Source organism: Miscanthus floridulus, chromosome 7 (assembly GCF_019320115.1).
Source record: "Miscanthus floridulus cultivar M001 chromosome 7, ASM1932011v1, whole genome shotgun sequence".
Taxonomy (NCBI): domain Eukaryota; kingdom Viridiplantae; phylum Streptophyta; class Magnoliopsida; order Poales; family Poaceae; genus Miscanthus; species Miscanthus floridulus.
In genome coordinates, this window is record NC_089586.1 from 92547777 (window position 1) to 92557909 (window position 10133).

Consider the following 10133-nt stretch of genomic DNA (forward strand, 5'->3'; position numbering starts at 1 on the left):
CGCGGGGGCCATGGTTCTTGCCGCTGTCCTCCGCCTTCAGGGGCGCGCTGTCGCCTTGGAAGACCTCCGCCGGTCCGGGCGGAGGCGTCATCCGCAGGTCTCCGCCCGACCGAGCAGGGGTCATGCTGGCGCGTTTGCGCGGACCGCGAGCGCCTGCGCTTGAGTACCTGCGCACACTTAGGCAAGATCGTCTGTTTGATTAGTTTGGAGATAAGGCGGCCTCCGCACATGATACCGGAGACGCCCGCCTGAGCGGAGTCCATGTTGAGAAGGAGATTCGGCACCCTTCGAGCATAGCCGGGAAAACTCCTTTGGTCAGCGCCGAGTCTCTGCCCTAAGACGGTCGAAGATGCCTTGGCGACACCTCGCTGTCGGGGGCCTTCGCCACTTGCCAAAGCCATGTTACAACAGTTCCCCCCTTTTGAGGCCATGGTTCGCCGGAGCGTGCCGTGAGCTCAAAACGCCTTGGCCGAAAGCGCCCGCGGGGGCGGAGGCCGCCTTTGGTGTCTTCGACCGAGGCCCCGCTACTTCCCCCCTGGCCCGCTCTGGCGCAGCCGTTGGTCTCGTTGAGAGTAGCCGTTGGGCGGCATATCTAGCCGTTGCCCTATGTTGCGGCCGTTTCTGCCACGTCAGTGTCCGTTGCGTTCCTCGCGATTTTTTCGGTGGTGACCGTTGCGCGGCGGGCGGATTTTCCGGAGGCGACCGTTGTGCAGCGGGAGTCGTACCGCCTGCCCGCTGCCTATATAAGGGTGCTTTTGGCGGCGGGGTCCCCCCCACACGCCGCTCATTCGCTTTCATTGCATTCAAGAAATTGCTCCTTGCCCTCTTCGCTTTCGCCTCTTGCTGCCCTCGCGCGTCCCGTCTTTCTGTTCGCGTTTCGCTTTTAGGTTGCTGTCGCGGTGGCTTTTCTTTCCGCCTTCGCCCAAACTCGCCGGCCCATCTTCTCCGGACCCTACCACCACCTTCTCGGCGTTAGGGCCATCGGTTGGGGTGCGCGCTTTGAGGAGTGCATGCTTGCTTCTGCCTCCGCGCTGGAGCTGGAAAAGGTGGTGGAGGAGGATTTGGGGAGTGTCTCTGCTTCTATCGGAGACTTAATCGCCGCGGACCCCGGAGAGATGGCGATAAAGTCTTGGGACTTCGGCCCGTCCTCTATTACTGAGGATGCAATCGCGGAGATGTTGAAGGAGTCATGTTTCCCTTCTTCCAGGGTAAAAATCCCTCCGCCGGGTCAGACTGTTCCGGAGCCGGAGGAAGGATATGCGGTGGTCTTTCGGGACTTCTTCACCTGCGGCCTTCGCTTTCCTTACATCCCCTTCCTTCGCCGGGTGTTGGAGACCTTCAATGTCCAGCTCCATCATCTGACGCCCACTGCTTTCCTGACACTTAGCAAATTCTGCTGGGCGTGCGTCTCTTAGTGTATCCTTTGCGGCTTTGCCTATGTATACACACTGCTGTAGTGATTCCTGTAGGCTGTAGTGACAGTTCTCAAAACTCCAGAGCAAGCTGCCACAAAACTAGTGATGGAACAGATCGAATACGTATGAAATACGAATGTTACTATTTTTATAATTTTTATTAGATGTGGATACGGATCTGAATATCAATACTAATACAAAACAGATAGTTCGCATATGGATTCGCATCCCATACCCATTTAACTTTGTTATAAGTAAATATCAATGTAATGATTTTAGGAAATAAATCATGTAATGAGATATCCAAATATAATAAGTATATTATTTTTTTGGCTCATGTTCATCCTAGAACTATCAAAGTGATCCTCTTAGTCCTTAAACTTTATATTTTGAATTCAATGTCACCTCGTTTTAGTCCTTAAGCTTTATATTTTGAATTCGATTTCACCTGTGAACTACCAAAGTGCATTTTAGTCCTTCAACTTTTTTTTGCTCACTGTCATTACTTGGCTTACATGGAACACCGTGATGTCACGTCTGTTAGCTCTAGGACCACCCACGATTTAAGATAAATGGTCATCGTTAGGTCCCAGTGTATGTGACGTTGTCCTAGCTATCGAACCGGACATCACATCGTTCGGATCCGTATCTATTTCAGATATCATATATTCATATTGTTCAATTACAATTTTATTTTTCTCATTTCAATAATTAAATATAAAATTTAGCTTACTGATAAAAAGATATTATTTTTTTATCATAATTGGTTATTAGTTCAGCTTCACGCTAGAAATAGCTAAGAAAAAGTTGTAGATTTGTTGTTGTTCTAATTTACTAGTGTTTTCTTAAGATACTCCATCTATTTTAAATTGGAAGTCATTCTGTCGCTTCTTAATGTATATCTAGGTATGCAGCGAAGTAATATGTTTATAAAAGCCAAAACTATTTACAATTTGGAATGTAGGGAGTACTAAATAGTGTTCGTAATAATTGTTCCACAAAAACAATATAGTAAGATATATAAAAATGATACTATTACAAGATAACTTCTACATAACATTAGAATTATTAAGAGAAAATTTTCTATTTGACACTGAAAAAATTTGTGCACTCTTATTTGTCAATCAAACTTGAAATCTTTCTTATTTGTCCACCCTTTCAATTTTCCTTACCTATCTGATACTTCTGTCAGTTTGAAGGTTTAACGGTGTTAAATCTCATGTAAAAAGATTGTTTTGCCCCTGCTGTATTCCTTCGGTCCAGGTGGTTAATGCATGTTCTCACCCCATGTGCTGGTTATTGCTGTCTTTTTTTGGCATTTCTTTTAAATGTTACACTTCCCTTTTTAATTGCTTCTATAAATTAAGAGATCTCATAAATTAAAGGCACAGCATCATCTTATAAATATGATGCATTCAATATAAATCAATTAGGTGCATAAAAATGACTAACATGAGATGGCCAATAACATCCAGGTTTCGCATGCAACATGATAATAACATAACGACACTACAGTATCATAGCTTAAACGATTTGATCATTTAGCTTCCAGGTTCACATATATAGAATAGGAAATTGTCAGGCATGTTCACATCCATTACATAACACATAGATAGACAATATTCTCCTAACTTAAAGGGTGGACAAATAAGAAAGATTTCAAGTTGGGGTTTCAAATAATTTAGTGTCAAATAGAAAATTTTCTCACTTTAATGTCTGCTAAAGAGCTTTTAGACCGTTCACTAATATTGTTTTTCTTTCTAAATAGAGCTGACCAGCCGTGACAGTGCATTGTTTCAAATAGGACGAGGGATGAAATTGAGTTCAAAAGAAAAATTTAAGAACTAAAATACACTTTGATATATAGTTTACGATGATATTTGGCATAAAAATGCAAAGATTCACTACCGGAGACCGGCTCTTTGCCGAGTGCCAGGTGGTTTGCCGAGTGTTGTTTTTCGGGCACTCGGCAAAGACGCCTTTGCCGAGTGTTTTTTTTTGACACTCGGCAAAGAGGCTCTTTGCCGAGTGTTTTTTTTGACACTCGGCAAAGAGCTTATTTGCCGAGTGTTTTTTTTTGACACTCGGCAAAGAGATTCTTTGCCGAGTGTTTTTTTTTGACACTCGGCAAAGAAAATTTCAAAGCACATTTTGAAGCACTAAATTAATTCAAATGAAAAAGTTTTCAACTACAAAGTTGTATAACTCATCAAGATGTACAATGTTTGTTTTGGTCTTTTCTTCATATGACAAAGTGAAAATAAATTTGTTCACAAATCTAACATATCTCTCTTGTAGTTTATGAAACTACAAGAGAGATATATAAGATTTGTGAACAATGTTAGAACGACCATGTCGGATGAACAGATGACCAAACAACCAAAATAAACTTTGTAGATCTCGAAAAGTTATGAAACTTTGTAATTGGCAACTTTTTGATTTGAAAACATCTTGTCATGCAAAACTGCGTTTGAATTTCAAAATTTTAAAATTCGAACTTTTCAAACGACCTCGGATGAAAAAACAACCAAAATAAACTCTGTAGATCTCAAAAAGTTATGAAACATTGTAGTTGACAACTTTTTGATTTGAAAACATCTTGTCATGCAAAACTGTGTTTGAATTTCAAAATTTTAAAATTCAAATTTTGTAAACGATCTCGGATGGAAAAACTTCCTAAACTAAAAGTGTAGATCTCGAAAAGTTATGAAACTTTGTAGTTTACAACTTTTTTATTTGAATTCATTTAGGGCCTCAAACATGCAATTTACACTCGGTTTAGTATAATACATTGGGAACTAAAACGGAATCCAGACACAAGTGAGAGTGTGGTGTAGTGGTAGAGGAGGTACGTGCACAGTGGGAGGTCTCGGGTTCGAATCGCGTCGGCCGCGTAGCCATGAAATTCACGCGAAAAATGTCGGAGATGGGTGGGCGCTGGCCAGTGGGGGCCTCCATCGATAAAAAAAAATTCCATTTTTTTTTGGGTAAAAATTCCTATTTTTCGGGTTTTTTTTTCGGTTTCAACTTTGCCGAGTGTCGGGCACTCGGCAAAGGCTTTGCCGAGTGCCCGATAAAAGACACTCAGCAAAGTTGGCTTTGCCATCGCTGTTTATGGCGAGTGCTGTTCGCCGAGTGTTACACTCGGCGAACCATTTGCCGAGTGTTTTATGTCTTTTGCCGAGTGTTTCGGGCACTCGGCAAACTCAAGGAGTCCGGTAGTGATTGAGGATTGAAATGGTCTCTTTGATAGTCATGAGATGAGACTGAGCCCAAACATAAACTTTTCTAAAATAGTCAGTTTGAAAGATTATATACGAAATCGAGCCTCGAGCATAGTTGATCATATGGTACTAAATAGCGGTCGTAGCGCCCGTTATAACAGTCGCAATAGCGGTAGCGGTCTCCTACCACTACCACTATGAAGTAGCGGACTAGATTTCGGAAGTTAGAAGTAGCGGCTGCTATTTAAGTTAGCAAGCCACAATAGCAGTCAGCAATTTTTCTTAGTGTCCGCAATAGCGTGATATGGGTATGCAACAAATAACCCTAGTCCACTATGACTCCCACTCAAGATATGCAGATGGTTTAAGTGACCATGAGACTGATGAAGTTATGGATAGTGGTCTTATGAACTATATATTTACGGCTCTCATAATCTACTTATTTATGTACTACGATACATAATGACTTATATATGTAATGTGTGGAACACCATGTTTTTTTCTTAATTTAAGTATGTGAGACATAAGTTCTTTGAGAATAATTGAATGCATATTTATACCCATTATTCATGACATATATGCTTAAACTTAATGTGCTTACCAATGCCGCTACTGGAACTTAGCGTCTGCAATAGCGCCCGCTACATTGACACCAATCCACTACTAACCCGCTATACCCTATTTAGTTCCTTGTAGTTCAAAGATTAAATAAATGATCACTAGTGCGGGACTGGGTTGCAGTCCCAGTTGAAAAACCCCTCTAGTCCCGGTTTCCCAATCGGGATTGCGATTCCAGGACTAAAGGCCCGCCCTTTAGTCCCAGGCCATCCAACCGGGATTGAATGGGGGACATTTAGTCCCGGTTTCTTATACCAACCGGGACTAAAGGGGGCTCCAGCCCAAGCTCGAGGGCACCCACCTCTAGTCCCGGTTGGTTATACCAACCGGGACTAAATATCTTTTTTTGTTTCTTTTTCTTTTCTTTTCTTTTACAGTTTTTTCCATTCAATTTACTTTTGTTTCAAATAGTTTTCATACACGTATTATATGCTATATACTATTGTATGTCGTCCATAAATAAGAATTAAACTAATTAAGTAATATCTTATATATTACAATGATCATCCCATTCATCAAGTTAATACAAACCATAATAATTAAAAACAAGTCACTACAAACTAGATGTCCAAGTACACACCAAAGTTCATGCAAACATAAGTAGATCAATGCCTTTGACTTTCTCATATTACCAACTCGGTGAAGTGTAGATTGCCGATGTGGTATCCACAAATGTCATTGATGTAATCAAAGGCACTAAATAGTGCACTCTCCCTTGCTTCAAAAGTAGGAGCACTGGGTCTACTAACGATGGTTAGCGGTGGTTCAGAAGTCGGTGGGTCAGATGATCCCCTCTTAGTCACAAGCAGTTTTTCCTGAAATCCTTTCGTAGTGCGTGTTGTCCATTCATTGGCATATTTCCAATCATAACCCAATGCATACATTGTTTGGTTTAGAATGGCTTCAAAGCTGCAACCTGCGTAGGTTAACTCATAGTCCTCGACCTGTAACTGTGGGTAGAAAAAATGGATATGAGAACCAAGCTTTCCAATAACAACAAATCTAGATATAAGCTATGAGTTCGACTTCGACTTACCACATCATTCCGGTTGTTTTGAGCAATCCTTGCACAAAAGCCCGCAACATCATGATAAGAGCCCGCATCCATAGCTTGTATCGACACGGAGGAATAAGTAGGCAGGGTGTACCCAATATTTGCAAGCTTATTTACATATGCTAGGACAACATATTTGTGTGCAATGGTCTTATCAAGAGCATATATATATATCAAATTATATCAAAATATATCATTAAAGCAAATACAAGTCAGATCGAATACAAATAGCTAGCCAATTAGCTTAAATTAGGGTGTTGAGTGCTCGGCGTTGGTATAAATTAACGTACACAGAATAATCCACAAGCGCACGGATAATATACCGATGTTGTACTTTACCGAGAGTAACCCAGTTTTATATTGATCTCAAGGAAACATGTGTGAGAATAACCAAATCTAACTTAACCCAACTTCACAATCAAGGCTAGATAACATAGTATAAAGTAGATCACTAAGGTCTTCTAGTTCTAACTTCGATAAGCTTTGTCCTCTATTGTTCAATTCTGGGGATATTACTAGAGAAAACACTGGTAAAGTATGTTTTCTATAGCAACAATAACCTGCTAGGCCTACTAACAGGAGGTGAACTACAAAGGATTCAACGAGGCTATAAGAGTCACCCTCGTGAGCTACCACCGATCCGGAAAGTAGGGTACATCCACAAGTAACCGAGTCTAAGCACCACGCTTACACTATGAATACTACTTTTACCCAGAAGCTACAAGGATTAAAGTACTCAAAAAGAGTCGCAAACCTGATGAACAATATGAATAAGATGCTTACTTAAATTAGAAGTTGATTACCAGAGAATCTCAGAAGCAGGCTCAAGAAGAACTTGATTCCGCCAGGGTACAAGGTATAGAGAGAGCACCGACAGGCCGGCACTTCCCCCAAACTCTTCCCTCTCACTCTATCTCTCTATTTCTAATACAAGACTAGATCCTATTGAGGACTAATCTTCTCTTGATTGCTAGCTCTGATCCTGGTGGAAATATGAATTAGGGTTTCTAGCCCTCGGGCTCTCAGGATCATATGCATGGATAGATGCCCTGGAGGGGGGTACAGGCAGGTATATATAGGGCCCTTGAAGCATCCTGGACTCGTGGTTCAAACTGACTTGAATGGATGGCGTAGATGTGATCCTTGAGGCGGTTGACAACCGACATAGCAACGCAGAGACTGACGGTGGGGCCCATAGGCTGGCTGGCCCCACTTGTTAGTGGCTCAAGCTATGCTTCGGTGGAGAGCCTCCTAGAGTCTTCTAGAGTCTTCCCACGTTGTTTATGCGGTGGAATTTCGTGATTCCTTTGACGAATAGACCCTCCTTGGCGGTTTTTAGTTTAAATCCAGCTGGAAACACAGATTCACTAAAACTCATGGAATTTGTCAGTTAAAACCCCTAAGTCTATGTTGGTGATCCATTCTAATCATTTATGCAGGGTATATTGATGGTTTGTGATGAGTGTTAACTATCATCAACAAACTCCCCCACACTTAGGCTTTTACTCATCCTTGATAAAAGGATGCATTACTCAAGACATAACCTTAGGACAAGACATCAACATAAAATTATTCCCAGTCATACATGCACTGTAGGATTCAAAGTGTCTACCATAGAACTTTGGGCGGTTGAAGAATGGAACATCTTGACACAGATCACTATCTTCCTTCACTCAAGTCAATTGGAGAAACGTTTTAAGATTTTGAGAACAAAACATAGTTTACCTTCTCCTTTTGTAGTACTCTCAAATCACTCAGTATATGTAGTACTTTTTTTATCCTCACCAAGGCATAGATGACTCTGCCTTCTTTTTACCTACTTCTAAAAGCTTATGTGGAGCTCAGGTAGGGATGAATAGGAGAACATACTTGCATTGCATATACTGTAAAGTCAAAACAAGGATCCAAGGAGAAAAATGTCATACTCTTAGATCAAGATGTGCATGTGTGTGGATATGTATATGGTGGCTATCCTAATTCTACTATGCTCCTTGAAACATATCTCTCTTGATTTGAAACTTGGAAAACATTGCAAGAAAACATGGGCTATTTTATTCATCTTTCTTCTTTTTATTAAATGGCGGGCATCTGAGTACCCATTGTTTTAGAAACATCTCGGACACTTGTCCATTTTTTCAATACTTTCTTTTTTTCTTCTTTCTTTCATGAATAACTTTTGCATAGCCCATGCCTCTTCTTCTACAATTGAAACTTTTCAAGAGAGACATTTACAAGAACTTGGAGCATTCACCCTAACCAACTTATTTTGTGTCTATTCGCGGTGTAGGAGTAGAACATTTTTGGGTGAATGGAAAATAGGTTGTTGCATACCCCCAATGTAGGAGCAGCAGATATATGTGGAGTGTACGTGATCTTGATCTTGGGAGCATGATAAATTTCTCAACAAGGGTCACAAGGTTTGACCAAACTCAATACAATGACAAGCAGTAAATGTAAAAGGTTTCCTAGTCTATCATATTATGTATGGCTCTGGTAGGATATTACTTTACCATAAAAGAGAGGTGTAGCTATTCATTTTACTTTTTGAAATAAAATTCTCCAATAACAAGACATCAAGAATCAAGTTCTCTTTATTCTGCTATATCTCATTCCACAACAACTTAAGTATCATGGGGTCCCTAATAATAAGTTCCCAACAGTAGCAAGACTTCTAGGAAAAGTATTATGTGAGTCTATCCTTTAGTCATGACTGAAATAATCTTTTCCTCAGGTTTTAAGTTATTTTATTAAAGAATTTTCAATTCGGTTCGAAACGGAAAGTATATTATGTGAAAAATAGAACATATGGGCCGCAAACCTGATCGTGGACAAAGCGCGAGGCGAGGCGGCGCTATGGTGGGCCGCTCGGCCCATAGAGGAGATCGGGTGGCCTGCTCCGAAGCCTATTTGGGTCCAACTTTGGTCAACGTGATTCTTGGTCTATTACTTCCTGAATTTCATGATTTTCACGATCGAATTCCGTTATGTTGTCATGGTGTACTTCCCACACTTGTTTCCTATATACCTTTATGCACAACATGTGGAGACAAAACACATATACAAAAGAAATAGAGAGCAGGTAATAATAACAAGATTCCATTGATAGGGCACTTTATTACACAATCAATACCTAACACGAACTTTAAACTAGTAAACTTTCAACCACTCTAACAATCTGAGCTAAGCAAACGACTTAAATACTGACCTAACTATGCCCTATTGATCCATAACCTAACTCTTAACTCTCATACTTCTTTTTGTTGACAACATAGCGACTTAAGATAGTGAGCTCATATTCTAGGTTCTTGCGATAAACATGCTCCTTATCCATCCTAAACTGCGGAGCATGGGTATAATCAATGAGGGTTTTGATTTTGTCATGCAACATAGCAACAGTCGGACGTTGGCGCTTCTCATCATTCTCTGGAATAGAGGGTGGCGCCCTCTTCTTCTTCTCTTTTGGCGGAATAACCTTCACTTGTTCCAGTGCAGCGCGAACTCCATCTATGCTCAAGCGAGGTGTGACCGACTTATACTTCACACATGTGACATCTCCAAACTTGTTGGTCTTCACCCTAGTCAGCGTCCCGTTCACCCTTAAAGGAAAGAGGTTGATCTCCTTTGGGACCTTTATCATCGTCAGTGCGTCAGGTTGATGTGGCTTGTCCTTGAGAAGTAGACGTGGCGGCGATGGAGCAAGGACCGGAAGATGGATGGCTTGGGTGAAGTAAGATTGGTTGGAGGGAACAGGAGCTACTCCTCACGGTGGAATGATGCTTAGCGGTATGGGTTCGTCAACTCTATAGGGAATGATCTCTCTTT